Here is a 15,958-nt window from a genome sequence, read left to right as displayed (position 1 = left end):
CCTTACAAACTAGAGGATTCAAATTTCATAGATAAGACCATATTTGTTCAAAATCAAGAAAAAGCATTCCATTTTAACACATCAACATTTACAACACAAAAGAGTTTCAACTACAAATTTGTGCAAAAGATGTAAATAACATGGAAATGTAAGCTTTAATTGTTTGCAGGACTGGAAAAGCTTACAACACCTGGTATTCCCATTCAGTCTCCCATTCAAGTACTAACCAGGGCCAACCCTAGGTAGCTTCTGAGATCAGGCGTTCTAAGGGTGGAATGGCCGTAAGCAGAAGAACCTTGCAAACTAGAGGATTCAAATTTCATAGCTAAGACCATATTTGTTCAAAACCAAGAAAAAGCATTCCATTTCAACACATCAACATTTACAACACAAAAGAGTTTCAAATACAAATTTGTGCAAAAGATGAAAAAAATGGAAATGTAAGCTTTAATTGTTTGCATGATTGAAAAAGCTTACAAAACCTGATATTCCCAGACAGTCTCCAATTCAAGTACTAACCAGGCCCAACCCTAGGTAGTTTCTGAGATCAGACGAGATCAGGCGTTCTAAGGGTGGAATGGCCATAAGCAGAAGAACCTTGCAAAGTCGAGGATTCAAATTTCATAGCTAAGACCATATTTGTTCAAAACCAAGAAAAAGCATTCCATTTCAACACATCAAAATTTACAACACAAAAGAGTTTCAACTACAAATTTGTGTAAAAGATGTAAATAACATGGAAATGTAAGCTTTAATTGTTTGCAGGACTGGAAAAGCTTACAACACCTGGTATTCCCAGACAGTCTCCCATTCAAGTACTAACCAGACCCAACCCTAGGTAGCTTCTGAGATCAGACGAGATCAGGCGTTCTAAGGGTGGAATGGCCGTAAGCAGAAGAACCTTGCAAACTAGAGGATTCAAATTTCATAGCTAAGACCATATTTGTTCAAAACCAAGAAAAAGCATTCCATTTTAACACATCAACATTTACAACTCAAAAGAGTTTCAAATACAAATTTGTGCAAAAGATGAAAAAAAATGGAAATGTAAGCTTTAATTGTTTGCAGGATTGAAAAAGCTTACAACACCTGGTATTCCCAGAAAGTCTCCCATTCAAGTACTAACCAGGCCCAAGCCTAGATAGCTTCTGAGATCAGACGAGATCAGGCGTTCTAAGAGTGGAATGGCCGTAAGCAGAAGAACCTTGCAAACTAGAGGATTCAAATTTCATAGCTAAGACCATATTTGTTCAAAACCAAAAAAAAACATTCCATTTCAACACATCAAAATTTACAACACAAAAGTGTTTCAACTACAAATTTGTGCAAAAGATGTAAATAACATGGAAATGTAAGCTTTAATTGTTTGCAGGACTGGAAAAGCTTACAACACCTGGTATTCCCAGACAGTCTCCCATTCAAGTACTAACCAGGCCCAATCCTAGGGAGCTTCTGAGATCAGACGAGATCAGGCGTTCTAACTGTGGAACGGCCGTAAGCAAAAGAACCTTGCAAACTAGAGGATTCAAATTTCATAGCTAAGACCATATTTGTTCAAAATCAAGAAAAAGCATTCCATTTTAACACATCAACATTTACAACACAAAAGAGTTTCAACTACAAATTTGTGCAAAAGATGTAAATAACATGGAAATGTAAGCTTTAATTGTTTGCAGGACTGGAAAAGCTTACAACACCTGGTATTCCCATTTAGTCTCCCATTCAAGTACTAACCAGGGCCAACCCTAGTTAGCTTCTGAGATCAGGCGTTCTAAGGGTGGAATGGCCGTAAGCAGAAGAACCTTGCAAACTAGAGGATTCAAATTTCATTGATAAGACCATATTTGTTCAAAACCAAGAAAAAGCATTCCATTTCAACACATCAACATTTACAACACAAAAGAGTTTCAAATACAAATTTGTGCAAAAGATGAAAAAAATGGAAATGTAAGCTTTAATTGTTTGCATGATTGAAAAAGCTTACAAAACCTGTTATTCCCAGACAGTCTCCCATTCAAGTACTAACCAGGCCCAACCCTAGGTAGTTTCTGAGATCAGACGAGATCAGGCGTTCTAAGGGTGGAATGGCCATAAGCAGAAGAACCTTGCAAACTAGAGGATTCAAATTTCATTGATAAGACCATATTTGTTCAAAACCAAGAAAAAGCATTCCATTTCAACACATCAAAATTTACAACACAAAAGAGTTTCAACTACAAATTTGTGTAAAAGATGTAAATAACATGGAAATGTAAGCTTTAATTGTTTGCAGGATTGGAAAAGCTTACAACACCTGGTATTCCCAGACAGTCTCCCATTCAAGTACTAACCAGGCCCAAGCCTAGGTAGCTTCTGAGATCAGACGAGATCAGGCGTTCTAAGGGTGGAATGGCCGTAAGCAGAAGAACCTTGCAAACTAGAGGATTCAAATTTCATAGCTAAGACCATATTTGTTCAAAACCAAAAAAAAACATTCCATTTCAACACATCAAAATTTACAACACAAAAGAGTTTCAACTACAAATTTGTGCAAAAGATGTAAATAACATGGAAATGTAAGCTTTAATTGTTTGCAGGACTGGAAAAGCTTACAACACCTGGTATTCCCAGACAGTCTCCCATTCAAGTACTAACCAGGCCCAACTCTAGGTAGCTTCTGAGATCAGGCAAGATCAGGCGTTCTAAGGGTGGAATGGCCTTAAGCAGAAGAACCGTGCAAACTAGAGAATTCCAATTTCATAGCTAAGACCATATTTGTTCAAAACCAAGAAAAAGCATTCCATTTCAACACATCAAAATTTACAACACAAAAGTGTTTCAACTACAAATTTGTGCAAAAGATGTAAATAACATGGAAATGTAAGCTTTAATTGTTTGCAGGACTGGAAAAGCTTACAACACCTGGTATTCCCAGACAGTCTCCCATTCAAGTACTAACCAGGCCCAACTCTAGGTAGCTTCTGAGATCAGGCAAGATCAGGCGTTCTAAGGGTGGAATGGCCTTAAGCAGAAGAACCGTGCAAACTAGAGAATTCCAATTTCATAGCTAAGACCATATTTGTTCAAAACCAAGAAAAAGCATTCCATTTCAACACATCAAAATTTACAACACAAAAGTGTTTCAACTACAAATTTGTGCAAAAGATGTAAATAACATGGAAATGTAAGCTTTAATTGTTTGCAGGACTGGAAAAGCTTACAACACCTGGTATTCCCAGACATTCTCCCATTCAAGTACTAACCAGGCCCAAGCCTAGGTAGCTTCTGAGATCAGACGAGATCAGGCGTTCTAAGGGTGGAATGGCCGTAAGCAGAAGAACCTTGCAAACTAGAGGATTCAAATTTCATAGCTAAGACCATATTTGTTCATAAACAAGAAAAAGCATCCCATTTCAACACATCAAAATTTACAACACAAAAGAGTTTTTAACTACAAATTTGTGCAAAAGATGTAAATAACATGGAAATGTAAGCTTTAATTGTTTGCAGGACTGGAAAAGCTTACAACACCTGGTATTCCCAGACAGTCTCCCATTCAAGTACTAACCAGACCCAACCCTAGGTAGCTTATGAGATCAGACGAGATCAGGCATTCTAAGGGTGGAATGGCCGTGAGCAGAAGAACCTTGCAAACTAGAGGATTCAAATTTCATAGCTAAGACCATATTTGTTCAAAACCAAGAAAAAGCATTCCATTTCAACACATCAAAATTTACAACACAAAAGAGTTTCAAATACAAATTTGTGCAAAAGATGAAAAAAATGGAAATGTAAGCTTTAATTGTTTGCATGATTGAAATAGCTTACAAAACCTAGTATTCCCAGAGAGTCTCCCATTCAAGTACTAACCAGGCCCAACCCTAGGTAGCTTTTGAGATCAGACGAGATCAGGCGTTCTAAGGGTGGAATGGCCGTAAGCAGAAGAACCTTGTAAACTAGAGGATTCAAATTTCATAGCTAAGACCATATTTGTTCAAAACCAAGAAAAAGCATTCCATTTTAACACATCAACATTTACAACACAAAAGAGTTTCAAATACAAATTTGTGCAAAAGATGAAAAAAAATGGAAATGTAAGCTTTAATTGTTTGCAGGATTGAAAAAGCTTACAACACCTGGTATTCCCAGACAGTCTCCCATTCAAGTACTAACCAGGCCCAAGCCTAGATAGCTTCTGAGATCAGACGAGATCAGGCGTTCTAAGAGTGGAATGGCCGTAAGCAGAAGAACCTTGCAAACTAGAGGATTCAAATTTCATAGCTAAGACCATATTTGTTCAAAACCAAAAAAAAACATTCCATTTCAACACATCAAAATTTACAACACAAAAGTGTTTCAACTACAAATTTGTGCAAAAGATGTAAATAACATGGAAATGTAAGCTTTAATTGTTTGCAGGACTGGAAAAGCTTACAACACCTGGTATTCCCAGACAGTCTCCCATTCAAGTACTAACCAGGCCCAATCCTAGGTAGCTTCTGAGATCAGACGAGATCAGGCGTTCTAACTGTGGAATGGCCGTAAGCAGAAGAACCTTGCAAAGTAGAGGATTCAAATTTCATAGCTAAGACCATATTTGTTCAAAATCAAGAAAAAGCATTCCATTTTAACACATCAACATTTACAACACAAAAGAGTTTCAACTACAAATTTGTGCAAAAGATGTAAATAACATGGAAATGTAAGCTTTAATTGTTTGCAGGACTGGAAAAGCTTACAACACCTGGTATTCCCATTTAGTCTCCCATTCAAGTACTAACCAGGCCCAACCCTAGGTAGCTTCTGAGATCAGGCGTTCTAAGGGTGGAATGGCCGTAAGCAGAAGAACCTTGCAAACTAGAGGATTCAAATTTCATTGATAAGACCATATTTGTTCAAAACCAAGAAAAAGCATTCCATTTCAACACATCAACATTTACAACACAAAAGAGTTTCAAATACAAATTTGTGCAAAAGATGAAAAAAATGGAAATGTAAGCTTTAATTGTTTGCATGATTGAAAAAGCTTACAAAACCTGGTATTCCCAGACAGTCTCCCATTCAAGTACTAACCAGGCCCAACCCTAGGTAGTTTCTGAGATCAGACGAGATCAGGCGTTCTAAGGGTGGAATGGCCATAAGCAGAAGAACCTTGCAAACTAGAGGATTCAAATTTCATAGCTAAGACCATATTTGTTCAAAACCAAGAAAAAGCATTCCATTTCAACACATCAAAATTTACAACACAAAAGAGTTTCAACTACAAATTTGTGTAAAAGATGTAAATAACATGGAAATGTAAGCTTTAATTGTTTGCAGGATTGGAAAAGCTTACAACACCTGGTATTCCCAGACAGTCTCCCATTCAAGTATTAACCTGGCCCAACCCTAGATAGCTTCTGAGATCAGACGAGATCAGGCGTTCTAAGGGTGGAATGGCCGCAAGCTAAAGAACCTTGCAAACAAGAGGATTCAAATTTCATAGCTAAGACCATATTTGTTCAAAACCAAGAAAAAGCATTCCATTTCAACACATCAAAATTTACAACACAAAAGAGTTTCAACTACAAATTTGTGTAAAAGATGTAAATAACATGGAAATGTAAGCTTTAATTGTTTGCAGGATTGGAAAAGCTTACAACACCTGGTATTCCCAGACAGTCTCCCATTCAAGTACTAACCAGGCCCAACCCTAGATAGCTTTTGAGATCAGACGAGATCAGGCGTTCTAAGGGTGGAACGGCCGTAAGCAGAAGAACCTTGCAAACTAGAGGATTCAAATTTCATAGCTAAGACCATATTTGTTCAAAACCAAGAAAAAGCATTCCATTTTAACACATCAACATTTACAACACAAAAGAGTTTCAACTACAAATTTGTGCAAAAGATGTAAATAACATGGATCAGACGAGATCAGGCGTTCTAAGGGTGGAATTGCCGTAAGCAGAAGAACCTTGCAAACTAGAGGATTCAAATTTCATAGATAAGACCATATTTGTTCAAAAACAAGAAAAAGCATTCCATTTCAACATATCAAAATTTACAACACTAAAGAGTTTCAACTACAAATTTGTGCAAAAGCTGTAAATAACATGGAAATGTAAGCTTTAATTGTTTGCAGGACTGGAAAAGCTTACAACACCTGGTATTCCCAGACAGTCTCCCATTCAAGTACTAACCAGGCCCAACCCTAGGTAGCTTTTGAGATCAGACGAGATCAGGCGTTCTAAGGGTGGAATGGCTGTAAGCAGAAGAACCTTGCAAACTAGAGGATTCAAATTTCATAGCTAAGACCATATTTGTTCAAAACCAAGAAAAAGCATTCCATTTTAACACATCAACATTTACAACACAAAAGAGTTTCAAATACAAATTTGTGCAAAAGATGAAAAAAAAATGGAAATGTAAGCTTTAATTGTTTGCAGGATTGAAAAAGCTTACAACACCTTGTATTCCCAGACAGTCTCCCATTCAAGTACTAACCAGGCCCAAGCCTAGATAGCTTCTGAGATCAGACGAGATCAGGCGTTCTAAGGGTGGAATTGCCGTAAGCAGAAGAACCTTGCAAACTAGAGGATTCAAATTTCATAGATAAGACCATATTTGTTCAAAAACAAGAAAAAGCATTCCATTTCAACATATCAAAATTTACAACACTAAAGAGTTTCAACTACAAATTTGTGCAAAAGCTGTAAATAACATGGAAATGTAAGCTTTAATTGTTTGCAGGACTGGAAAAGCTTACAACACCTGGTATTCCCAGACAGTCTCCCATTCAAGTACTAACCAGGCCCAACCCTAGGTAGCTTTTGAGATCAGACGAGATCAGGCGTTCTAAGGGTGGTATGGCTGTAAGCAGAAGAACCTTGCAAACTAGAGGATTCAAATTTCATAGCTAAGACCATATTTGTTCAAAACCAAGAAAAAGCATTCCATTTTAACACATCAACATTTACAACACAAAAGAGTTTCAAATACAAATTTGTGCAAAAGATGAAAAAAAATGGAAATGTAAGCTTTAATTGTTTGCAGGATTGAAAAAGCTTACAACACCTGGTATTCCCAGACATTCTCCCATTCAAGTACTAACCAGGCCCAAGCCTAGGTAGCTTCTGAGATCAGACGAGATCAGGCGTTCTAAGGGTGGAATGGCCGTAAGCAAAAGAACCTTGCAAACTAGAGGATTCAAATTTCATAGCTAAGACCATATTTGTTCAAAACCAAGAAAAAGCATTCCATTTCAACACATCAAAATTTACAACACAAAAGTGTTTCAACTACAAATTTGTGCAAAAGATGTAAATAACATGGAAATGTAAGCTTTAATTGTTTGCAGGACTGGAAAAGCTTACAACACCTGGTATTCCCAGACAGTCTCCCATTCAAGCACTAACCAGGCCCAACCCTAGGTAGCTTCTGAGATCAGACGAGATCATGCATTCTAAGGGTGGAATGGCCGTAAGCAGAAGAACCTTGCAAACTAGAGGATTCAAATTTCATAGCTAAGACCATATTTGTTCAAAACCAAGAAAAAGCATTCCATTTTAACACATCAACATTTACAACACAAAAGAGTTTCAAATACAAATTTGTGCAAAAGATGAAAAAAAATGGAAATGTAAGCTTTAATTGTTTGCAGGATTTAAAAAGCTTACAACACCTGGTATTCCCAGACATTCTCCCATTCAAGTACTAACCAGGCCCAAGCCTAGATAACTTCTGAAATCAGACGAGATCAGGCGTTCTAAGGGTGGAAGGGCCGTAAGCAGAAGAACCTTGCAAACTAGAGGATTCAAATTTCATAGATAAGACCATATTTGTTCAAAACCAAGAAAAAGCATTCCATTTCAACACATCAAAATTTACAACACAAAAGAGTTTCAACTACAAATTTGTGCAAAAGATGTAAATAACATGGAAATGTAAGCTTTAATTGTTTGCAGGACTGGAAAAGCTTACAACACCTGGTATTCCCAGACAGTCTCCCATTCAAGTACTAACCAGGCCCAACTCTAGGTAGCTTCTAAGATCAGGCAAGATCAGGCGTTCTAAGGGTGGAATGGCCTTAAGCAGAAGAACCGTGCAAACTAGAGAATTCAAATTTCATAGCTAAGACCATATTTGTTCAAAACCAAGAAAAAGCATTCCATTTCAACACATCAAAATTTACAACACAAAAGTGTTTCAACTACAAATTTGTGCAAAAGATGTAAATAACATGGAAATGTAAGCTTTAATTGTTTGCAGGACTGGAAAACCTTACAACACCTGGTGTTCCCAGACAGTCTCCCATTCAAGTACTAACCAGGCCCAACCCTAGGTAGCTTCTGAGATCAGACGAGATCAGGCGTTCTAAGGGTGGAATGGCCGTAAGCAGAAGAACCTTGCAAACTAGAGGATTCAAATTTCATAGCTAAGACAATATTTGTTCAAAATCAAGAAAAAGCATTCCATTTTAACACATCAACATTTACAACACAAAAGAGTTTCAACTACAAATTTGTGCAAAAGATGTAAATAACATGGAAATGTAAGCTTTAATTGTTTGCAGGACTGGAAAAGCTTACAACACCTGGTATTCCCATTCAGTCTCCCATTCAAGTACTAACCAGGCCCAACCCTAGGTAGCTTCTGAGATCAGACGAGATCAGGCGTTCTAAAGGTGGAATGGCTGTAAGCAGAAGAACCTTGCTAACTAGAGGATTCAAATTTCATAGATAAGACCATATTTGTTCAAAACCAAGAAAAAGCATTCCATTTCAACACATCAAAATTTACAACACAAAAGAGTTTCAACTACAAATTTGTGCAAAAGATGTAAATAACATGGAAATGTAAGCTTTAATTGTTTGCAGGACTGGAAAAGCTTACAACACCTGGTATTCCCAGACAGTCTCCCATTCAAGTACTAACCAGGCCCAACTCTAGGTAGCTTCTGAGATCAGGCAAGATCAGGCGTTCTAAGGGTGGAATGGCCTTAAGCAGAAGAACCGTGCAAACTAGAGAATTCAAATTTCATAGCTAAGACCATATTTGTTCAAAACCAAGAAAAAGCATTCCATTTCAACACATCAAAATTTACAACACAAAAGTGTTTCAACTACAAATTTGTGCAAAAGATGTAAATAACATGGAAATGTAAGCTTTAATTGTTTGCAGGACTGGAAAAGCTTACAACACCTGGTATTCCCAGACAGTCTCCCATTCAAGCACTAACCAGGCCCAACCCTAGGTAGCTTCTGAGATCAGACGAGATCAGGCGTTCTAAGGGTGGAATGGCCGTAAGCAGAAGAACCTTGCAAACTAGAGGATTCAAATTTCATAGCCAAGACCATATTTGTTCAAAACCAAGAAAAAGCATTCCATTTTAACACATCAACATTTACAACACAAAAGAGTTTCAAATACAAATTTGTGCAAAAGATGAAAAAAAAATGGAAATGTAAGCTTTAATTGTTTGCAGGATTGAAAAAGCTTACAACACCTGGTATTCCCAGACAGTCTCCCATTCAAGTACTAACCAGGCCCAAGCCTAGATAGCTTCTGAGATCAGACGAGAGCAGGCGTTCTAAGGGTGGAATGGCCGTAAGCAGAAGAACCTTGCAAACTAGAGGATTCAAATTTCATAGCTAAGACCATATTTGTTCAAAATCAAGAAAAAGCATTCCATTTTAACACATCAACATTTACAACACAAAAGAGTTTCAACTACAAATTTGTGCAAAAGATGTAAATAACATGGAAATGTAAGCTTTAATTGTTTGCAGGACTGGAAAAGCTTACAACACCTGGTATTCCCATTCAGTCTCCCATTCAAGTACTAACCAGGCCCAACCCTAGGTAGCTTCTGAGATCAGGCGTTCTAAGGGTGGAATGGCCGTAAGCAGAAGAACCTTGCAAACTAGAGGATTCAAATTTCATAGATAAGACCATATTTGTTCAAAAACAAGAAAAAGCATTCCATTTCAACACATCAACAATTACAACACAAAAGAGTTTCAACTACAAATTTGTGCAAAAGATGTAAATAACATGGAAATGTAAGCTTTAATTGTTTGCAGGACTGGAAAAGCTTACAACACCTGGTATTCCCAGACAGTCTCCCATTCAAGTACTAACCAGGCCCAAATCTAGGCAGCTTCTGAGATCAGGCAAGATCAGGCGTTATAAGGGTGGAATGGCCGTAAGCATAACAACCTTTCAAACTAGAGGATTCAAATTTCATAGCTAAGACCATATTTGTTCAAAACCAAGAAAAAGCATTCCATTTTAACACATCAACATTTACAACACAAAAGAGTTTCAAATACAAATTTGTGCAAAAGATGAAAAAAAATGTAAATGTAAGCTTTAATTGTTTGCAGGATTGAAAAAGCTTACAACACCTGGTATTCCCAGACAGTCTCCCATTCAAGTACTAACCAGGCCCAAGCCTAGATAGCTTCTGAGATCAGACGAGATCAGGCGTTCTAAGGGTGGAATGGCCGTAAGCAGAAGAACTTTGCAAACTAGAGGATTCAAATTTCATAGATAAGACCATATTTGTTCAAAAACAAGAAAAAGAATTCCATTTCAACACATCAAAATTTACAACACAAAAGAGTTTCAACTACAAATTTGTGCAAAAGATGTAAATAACATGGAAATGTAAGCTTTAATTGTTTGCAGGACTGGAAAAGCTCACAACACCTGGTATTCCCAGACAGTCTCCCATTCAAGTACTAACCAGGCCCAATCCTAGGTAGCTTCTGAGATCAGACGAGATCAGGCGTTCTAAGGGTGGAATGGCCATAAGCAGAAGAACCTTGCAAACTAGAGGATTCAAATTTCATAGATAAGAACCATATTTGTTCAAAACCAAGAAAAAGCATTCCATTTCAACACATCAAAATTTACAACACAAAAGAGTTTCAACTACAAATTTGTGCAAAAGATGTAAATAACATGGAAATGTAAGCTTTAATTGTTTGCAGGACTGGAAAAGCTTACAACACCTGGTATTCCCAGACAGTCTCCCATTCAAGTACTAACCAGGCCCAATCCTAGGTAGCTTCTGAGATCAGACGAGATCAGGCGTTCTAAGGGTGGAATGGCCTTAAGAAGATGAACCTTGCAAACTAGAGGATTCAAATTTCATAGCTAAGACCATATTTGTTCAAAATCAAGAAAAAGCATTCTATTTTAACACATCAACATTTACAACACAAAAGAGTTTCAACTACAAATTTGTGCAAAAGATGTAAATAACATGGAAATGTAAGCTTTAATTGGTTGCAGGACTGGAAAAGCTTACAACACCTGGTATTCCCAGACAGTCTCCGATTCAAGTACTAACCAGGCCCAACCCTAGGTAGCTTCTGAGATCAGACGAGATCAGGCGTTCTAAGGGTGGAATGGCCGTAAGCAAAAGAACCTTGCAAACTAGAGCATTCAAATTTCATAGCTAAGACCATATTTGTTCAAAACCAAGAAAAAGCATTCCATTTCAACACATCAAAATTTACAACACAAAAGAGTTTCAACTACAAATTTGTGCAAAAGATGTAAATAACATGGAAATGTAAGCTTTAATTGTTTGCAGGACTGGACAAGCTTACAACACCTGGTATTCCCATTCTGTCTCCCATTCAAGTACTAACCAGGCCCAACCCTAGATAGCTTCTGAGATCAGACGAGATCAGGCGTTCTAAGGGTGGAATGGCCGTAAGCAGAAGAACCTTGCAAACTAGAGGATTCAAATTTCATAGATAAGACCATATTTGTTCAAAACCAAGAAAAAGCATTCCATTTTAACACATCAACATTTAAAACACAAAAGAGTTTCAAATACAAATTTGTGCAAAAGATGAAAAAAAATGGAAATGTTAGCTTTAATTGTTTGCAGGATTGAAAAAGCTTACAACACCTGGTATTCCCAGACAGTCTCCCATTCAAGTACTAACCAGGCCCAAGCCTAGATAGCTTCTGAGATCAGACGAGATCAGGCGTTCTAAGGGTGGAATGGCCGTAAGCAGAAGAACCTTGCAAACTAGAGGATTCAAATTTCATAGCTAAGACCATATTTGTTCAAAATCAAGAAAAAGCATTCCATTTTAACACATCAACATTTACAACAAAAAAGAGTTTCAACTACAAATTTGTGCAAAAGATGTAAATAACATGGAAATGTAAGCTTTAATTGTTTGCAGGACTGGAAAAGCTTACAACACCTGGTATTCCCAGACAGTCTCCGATTCAAGTACTAACCAGGTCCAACCCTAGGTAGCTTCTGAGATCAGACGAGATCAGGCGTCCAAAGGGTGGAATGGCCGTAAGCAGAAGAACCTTGCAAACTAGAGGATTCAAATTTCATAGATAAGACCATATTTGTTCAAAACCAAGAAAAAGCATTCCATTTCAACACATCAAAATTTACAACACAAAAGAGTTTCAACTACAAATTTGTGCAAAAGATGTAAATAACATGGAAATGTAAGCTTTAATTGTTTGCAGGACTGGAAAAGCATACAACACCTGGTTTTCCCAGACAGTCTCCCATTCAAGTACTAACCAGGCCCAACCCTAGGCAACTTCTGAGATCAGACAAGATCAGGCGTTCTAAGGGTGGAATGGCCGTAAGCAGAAGAACTGTGCAAACTAGAGAATTCAAATTTCATAGATAAGACCATATTTGTTCAAAAACAAGAAAAAGAATTCCATTTCAACACATCAAAATTTACAACACAAAAGAGTTTCAACTACAAATTTGTGCAAAAGATGTAAATAACATGGAAATGTAAGCTTTAATTGTTTGCAGGACTGGAAAAGCTTACAACACCTGGTATTCCCAGACAGTCTCCCATTCAAGTACTAACCAGGCCCAATCCTAGGTAGCTTCTGAGATCAGACGAGATCAGCCGTTCTAAGGGTGGAATGGCCGTAAGAAGATGAACCTTGCAAACTAGAGGATTCAAATTTCATAGCTAAGACCATATTTGTTCAAAATCAAGAAAAAGCATTCTATTTTAACACATCAACATTTACAACACAAAAGAGTTTCAACTACAAATTTGTGCAAAAGATGTAAATAACATGGAAATGTAAGCTTTAATTGTTTGCAGGACTGGAAAAGCTTACAACACCTGGTATTCCCAGACAGTCTCCGATTCAAGTACTAACCAGGCCCAACCCTAGGTAGCTTCTGAGATCAGACGAGATCAGGCGTTCTAAGGGTGGAATGGCCGTAAGCAAAAGAACCTTGCAAACTAGAGCATTCAAATTTCATAGCTAAGACCATATTTGTTCAAAACCAAGAAAAAGCATTCCATTTCAACACATCAAAATTTACAACACAAAAGAGTTTCAACTACAAATTTGTGCAAAAGATGTAAATAACATGGAAATGTAAGCTTTAATTGTTTGCAGGACTGGACAAGCTTACAACACCTGGTATTCCCATTCTGTCTCCCATTCAAGTACTAACCAGGCCCAACCCTAGATAGCTTCTGAGATCAGACGAGATCAGGCGTTCTAAGGGTGGAATGGCCGTAAGCAGAAGAACCTTGCAAACTAGAGGATTCAAATTTCATAGATAAGACCATATTTGTTCAAAACCAAGAAAAAGCATTCCATTTTAACACATCAACATTTAAAACACAAAAGAGTTTCAAATACAAATTTGTGCAAAAGATGAAAAAAAATGGAAATGTTAGCTTTAATTGTTTGCAGGATTGAAAAAGCTTACAACACCTGGTATTCCCAGACAGTCTCCCATTCAAGTACTAACCAGGCCCAAGCCTAGATAGCTTCTGAGATCAGACGAGATCAGGCGTTCTAAGGGTGGAATGGCCGTAAGCAGAAGAACCTTGCAAACTAGAGGATTCAAATTTCATAGCTAAGACCATATTTGTTCAAAATCAAGAAAAAGCATTCCATTTTAACACATCAACATTTACAACAAAAAAGAGTTTCAACTACAAATTTGTGCAAAAGATGTAAATAACATGGAAATGTAAGCTTTAATTGTTTGCAGGACTGGAAAAGCTTACAACACCTGGTATTCCCAGACAGTCTCCGATTCAAGTACTAACCAGGTCCAACCCTAGGTAGCTTCTGAGATCAGACGAGATCAGGCGTACAAAGGGTGGAATGGCCGTAAGCAGAAGAACCTTGCAAACTAGAGGATTCAAATTTCATAGATAAGACCATATTTGTTCAAAACCAAGAAAAAGCATTCCATTTCAACACATCAAAATTTACAACACAAAAGAGTTTCAACTACAAATTTGTGCAAAAGATGTAAATAACATGGAAATGTAAGCTTTAATTGTTTGCAGGACTGGAAAAGCATACAACACCTGGTTTTCCCAGACAGTCTCCCATTCAAGTACTAACCAGGCCCAACCCTAGGCAACTTCTGAGATCAGACAAGATCAGGCGTTCTAAGGGTGGAATGGCCGTAAGCAGAAGAACTGTGCAAACTAGAGAATTCAAATTTCATAGATAAGACCATATTTGTTCAAAAACAAGAAAAAGAATTCCATTTCAACACATCAAAATTTACAACACAAAAGAGTTTCAACTACAAATTTGTGCAAAAGATGTAAATAACATGGAAATGTAAGCTTTAATTGTTTGCAGGACTGGAAAAGCTTACAACACCTGGTATTCCCAGACAGTCTCCCATTCAAGTACTAACCAGGCCCAATCCTAGGTAGCTTCTGAGATCAGACGAGATCAGCCGTTCTAAGGGTGGAATGGCCGTAAGAAGATGAACCTTGCAAACTAGAGGATTCAAATTTCATAGCTAAGACCATATTTGTTCAAAATCAAGAAAAAGCATTCTATTTTAACACATCAACATTTACAACACAAAAGAGTTTCAACTACAAATTTGTGCAAAAGATGTAAATAACATGGAAATGTAAGCTTTAATTGTTTGCAGGACTGGAAAAGCTTACAACACCTGGTATTCCCAGACAGTCTCCGATTCAAGTACTAACCAGGCCCAACCCTAGGTAGCTTCTGAGATCAGACGAGATCAGGCGTTCTAAGGGTGGAATGGCCGTAAGCAAAAGAACCTTGCAAACTAGAGCATTCAAATTTCATAGCTAAGACCATATTTGTTCAAAACCAAGAAAAAGCATTCCATTTCAACACATCAAAATTTACAACACAAAAGAGTTTCAACTACAAATTTGTGCAAAAGATGTAAATAACATGGAAATGTAAGCTTTAATTGTTTGCAGGACTGGACAAGCTTACAACACCTGGTATTCCCATTCTGTCTCCCATTCAAGTACTAACCAGGCCCAACCCTAGATAGCTTCTGAGATCAGACGAGATCAGGCGTTCTAAGGGTGGAATGGCCGTAAGCAGAAGAACCTTGCAAACTAGAGGATTCAAATTTCATAGATAAGACCATATTTGTTCAAAACCAAGAAAAAGCATTCCATTTTAACACATCAACATTTAAAACACAAAAGAGTTTCAACTACAAATTTGTGCAAAAGATGTAAATAACATGGAAATGTAAGCTTTAATTGTTTGCAGGACTGGAAAAGCTTACAACACCTGGTATTCCCAGACAGTCTCCGATTCAAGTACTAACCAGGTCCAACCCTAGGTAGCTTCTGAGATCAGATGAGATCAGGCATCCAAAGGGTGGAATGGCCGTAAGCAGAAGAACCTTGCAAACTAGAGGATTCAAATTTCATAGATAAGACCATATTTGTTCAAAACCAAGAAAAAGCTTTCCATTTCAACACATCAAAATTTGCAACACAAAAGAGTTTCAACTACAAATTTGTGCAAAAGATGTAAATAACATGGAAATGTAAGCTTTAATTGTTTGCAGGACTGGAAAAGCTTACAACACCTGGTATTCCCATTCTGTCTCCCATTCAAGTACTAACCAGGCCCAACCCTAGATAGCTTCTGAGATCAGACGAGATCAGGCGTTCTAAGGGTGGAATGGCCGTAAGCAGAAGAACCTTGCAAA

General features: G+C 37.5%; 48 pseudogenes; all 48 read right to left on the bottom strand.

The window, feature by feature from the left end:
- Window positions 1-470: 470 nt before the first annotated feature.
- On the bottom strand, window positions 471-589 carry LOC140567822 (5S ribosomal RNA; annotated as a pseudogene).
- Window positions 590-774: 185 nt separating this feature from the next.
- LOC140570319 (5S ribosomal RNA) lies at window positions 775-893 on the bottom strand (annotated as a pseudogene).
- A 184-nt stretch (window positions 894-1,077) lies between these two features.
- On the bottom strand, window positions 1,078-1,196 carry LOC140571929 (5S ribosomal RNA; annotated as a pseudogene).
- Window positions 1,197-1,685: 489 nt separating this feature from the next.
- Window positions 1,686-1,794, bottom strand: LOC140568189 (5S ribosomal RNA; annotated as a pseudogene).
- A 183-nt stretch (window positions 1,795-1,977) lies between these two features.
- Window positions 1,978-2,096, bottom strand: LOC140567584 (5S ribosomal RNA; annotated as a pseudogene).
- Window positions 2,097-2,281: 185 nt separating this feature from the next.
- LOC140571285 (5S ribosomal RNA) lies at window positions 2,282-2,400 on the bottom strand (annotated as a pseudogene).
- Window positions 2,401-2,585: 185 nt separating this feature from the next.
- Window positions 2,586-2,704, bottom strand: LOC140568204 (5S ribosomal RNA; annotated as a pseudogene).
- Window positions 2,705-2,889: 185 nt separating this feature from the next.
- On the bottom strand, window positions 2,890-3,008 carry LOC140568203 (5S ribosomal RNA; annotated as a pseudogene).
- Window positions 3,009-3,193: 185 nt separating this feature from the next.
- Window positions 3,194-3,312, bottom strand: LOC140566787 (5S ribosomal RNA; annotated as a pseudogene).
- Window positions 3,313-3,498: 186 nt separating this feature from the next.
- On the bottom strand, window positions 3,499-3,617 carry LOC140567673 (5S ribosomal RNA; annotated as a pseudogene).
- A 183-nt stretch (window positions 3,618-3,800) lies between these two features.
- On the bottom strand, window positions 3,801-3,919 carry LOC140566883 (5S ribosomal RNA; annotated as a pseudogene).
- A 184-nt stretch (window positions 3,920-4,103) lies between these two features.
- LOC140572275 (5S ribosomal RNA) lies at window positions 4,104-4,222 on the bottom strand (annotated as a pseudogene).
- A 185-nt stretch (window positions 4,223-4,407) lies between these two features.
- On the bottom strand, window positions 4,408-4,526 carry LOC140567300 (5S ribosomal RNA; annotated as a pseudogene).
- Window positions 4,527-4,711: 185 nt separating this feature from the next.
- LOC140568227 (5S ribosomal RNA) lies at window positions 4,712-4,820 on the bottom strand (annotated as a pseudogene).
- A 183-nt stretch (window positions 4,821-5,003) lies between these two features.
- LOC140566872 (5S ribosomal RNA) lies at window positions 5,004-5,122 on the bottom strand (annotated as a pseudogene).
- A 185-nt stretch (window positions 5,123-5,307) lies between these two features.
- LOC140571609 (5S ribosomal RNA) lies at window positions 5,308-5,426 on the bottom strand (annotated as a pseudogene).
- A 185-nt stretch (window positions 5,427-5,611) lies between these two features.
- On the bottom strand, window positions 5,612-5,730 carry LOC140572059 (5S ribosomal RNA; annotated as a pseudogene).
- A 379-nt stretch (window positions 5,731-6,109) lies between these two features.
- On the bottom strand, window positions 6,110-6,228 carry LOC140570359 (5S ribosomal RNA; annotated as a pseudogene).
- Window positions 6,229-6,413: 185 nt separating this feature from the next.
- LOC140567415 (5S ribosomal RNA) lies at window positions 6,414-6,532 on the bottom strand (annotated as a pseudogene).
- A 185-nt stretch (window positions 6,533-6,717) lies between these two features.
- Window positions 6,718-6,836, bottom strand: LOC140572587 (5S ribosomal RNA; annotated as a pseudogene).
- Window positions 6,837-7,020: 184 nt separating this feature from the next.
- LOC140566786 (5S ribosomal RNA) lies at window positions 7,021-7,139 on the bottom strand (annotated as a pseudogene).
- A 185-nt stretch (window positions 7,140-7,324) lies between these two features.
- Window positions 7,325-7,443, bottom strand: LOC140566929 (5S ribosomal RNA; annotated as a pseudogene).
- Window positions 7,444-7,627: 184 nt separating this feature from the next.
- Window positions 7,628-7,746, bottom strand: LOC140567997 (5S ribosomal RNA; annotated as a pseudogene).
- A 489-nt stretch (window positions 7,747-8,235) lies between these two features.
- LOC140571298 (5S ribosomal RNA) lies at window positions 8,236-8,354 on the bottom strand (annotated as a pseudogene).
- Window positions 8,355-8,539: 185 nt separating this feature from the next.
- Window positions 8,540-8,658, bottom strand: LOC140570936 (5S ribosomal RNA; annotated as a pseudogene).
- Window positions 8,659-8,843: 185 nt separating this feature from the next.
- LOC140568202 (5S ribosomal RNA) lies at window positions 8,844-8,962 on the bottom strand (annotated as a pseudogene).
- Window positions 8,963-9,147: 185 nt separating this feature from the next.
- LOC140571308 (5S ribosomal RNA) lies at window positions 9,148-9,266 on the bottom strand (annotated as a pseudogene).
- Window positions 9,267-9,451: 185 nt separating this feature from the next.
- Window positions 9,452-9,570, bottom strand: LOC140566687 (5S ribosomal RNA; annotated as a pseudogene).
- A 185-nt stretch (window positions 9,571-9,755) lies between these two features.
- Window positions 9,756-9,864, bottom strand: LOC140568261 (5S ribosomal RNA; annotated as a pseudogene).
- Window positions 9,865-10,352: 488 nt separating this feature from the next.
- Window positions 10,353-10,471, bottom strand: LOC140571284 (5S ribosomal RNA; annotated as a pseudogene).
- Window positions 10,472-10,656: 185 nt separating this feature from the next.
- On the bottom strand, window positions 10,657-10,775 carry LOC140572774 (5S ribosomal RNA; annotated as a pseudogene).
- Window positions 10,776-10,961: 186 nt separating this feature from the next.
- On the bottom strand, window positions 10,962-11,080 carry LOC140567302 (5S ribosomal RNA; annotated as a pseudogene).
- A 185-nt stretch (window positions 11,081-11,265) lies between these two features.
- Window positions 11,266-11,384, bottom strand: LOC140570506 (5S ribosomal RNA; annotated as a pseudogene).
- A 185-nt stretch (window positions 11,385-11,569) lies between these two features.
- LOC140571754 (5S ribosomal RNA) lies at window positions 11,570-11,688 on the bottom strand (annotated as a pseudogene).
- A 184-nt stretch (window positions 11,689-11,872) lies between these two features.
- Window positions 11,873-11,991, bottom strand: LOC140571282 (5S ribosomal RNA; annotated as a pseudogene).
- A 185-nt stretch (window positions 11,992-12,176) lies between these two features.
- On the bottom strand, window positions 12,177-12,295 carry LOC140566395 (5S ribosomal RNA; annotated as a pseudogene).
- A 185-nt stretch (window positions 12,296-12,480) lies between these two features.
- Window positions 12,481-12,599, bottom strand: LOC140566891 (5S ribosomal RNA; annotated as a pseudogene).
- A 185-nt stretch (window positions 12,600-12,784) lies between these two features.
- On the bottom strand, window positions 12,785-12,903 carry LOC140566970 (5S ribosomal RNA; annotated as a pseudogene).
- Window positions 12,904-13,088: 185 nt separating this feature from the next.
- On the bottom strand, window positions 13,089-13,207 carry LOC140570505 (5S ribosomal RNA; annotated as a pseudogene).
- A 185-nt stretch (window positions 13,208-13,392) lies between these two features.
- On the bottom strand, window positions 13,393-13,511 carry LOC140571753 (5S ribosomal RNA; annotated as a pseudogene).
- A 184-nt stretch (window positions 13,512-13,695) lies between these two features.
- LOC140571281 (5S ribosomal RNA) lies at window positions 13,696-13,814 on the bottom strand (annotated as a pseudogene).
- Window positions 13,815-13,999: 185 nt separating this feature from the next.
- LOC140573222 (5S ribosomal RNA) lies at window positions 14,000-14,118 on the bottom strand (annotated as a pseudogene).
- A 185-nt stretch (window positions 14,119-14,303) lies between these two features.
- Window positions 14,304-14,422, bottom strand: LOC140566889 (5S ribosomal RNA; annotated as a pseudogene).
- A 185-nt stretch (window positions 14,423-14,607) lies between these two features.
- Window positions 14,608-14,726, bottom strand: LOC140566969 (5S ribosomal RNA; annotated as a pseudogene).
- A 185-nt stretch (window positions 14,727-14,911) lies between these two features.
- LOC140570504 (5S ribosomal RNA) lies at window positions 14,912-15,030 on the bottom strand (annotated as a pseudogene).
- A 185-nt stretch (window positions 15,031-15,215) lies between these two features.
- Window positions 15,216-15,334, bottom strand: LOC140571752 (5S ribosomal RNA; annotated as a pseudogene).
- A 185-nt stretch (window positions 15,335-15,519) lies between these two features.
- Window positions 15,520-15,638, bottom strand: LOC140566725 (5S ribosomal RNA; annotated as a pseudogene).
- A 185-nt stretch (window positions 15,639-15,823) lies between these two features.
- Window positions 15,824-15,942, bottom strand: LOC140571751 (5S ribosomal RNA; annotated as a pseudogene).
- Between the last annotated feature and the right edge of the window lie 16 nt (window positions 15,943-15,958).

The sequence above is a fragment of the Salminus brasiliensis genome, chromosome 11 (genome assembly GCF_030463535.1).
Source record: "Salminus brasiliensis chromosome 11, fSalBra1.hap2, whole genome shotgun sequence".
In the NCBI taxonomy this organism is placed as follows: domain Eukaryota; kingdom Metazoa; phylum Chordata; class Actinopteri; order Characiformes; family Bryconidae; genus Salminus; species Salminus brasiliensis.
This window is presented reverse-complemented; position numbering and strand designations above follow the sequence as displayed.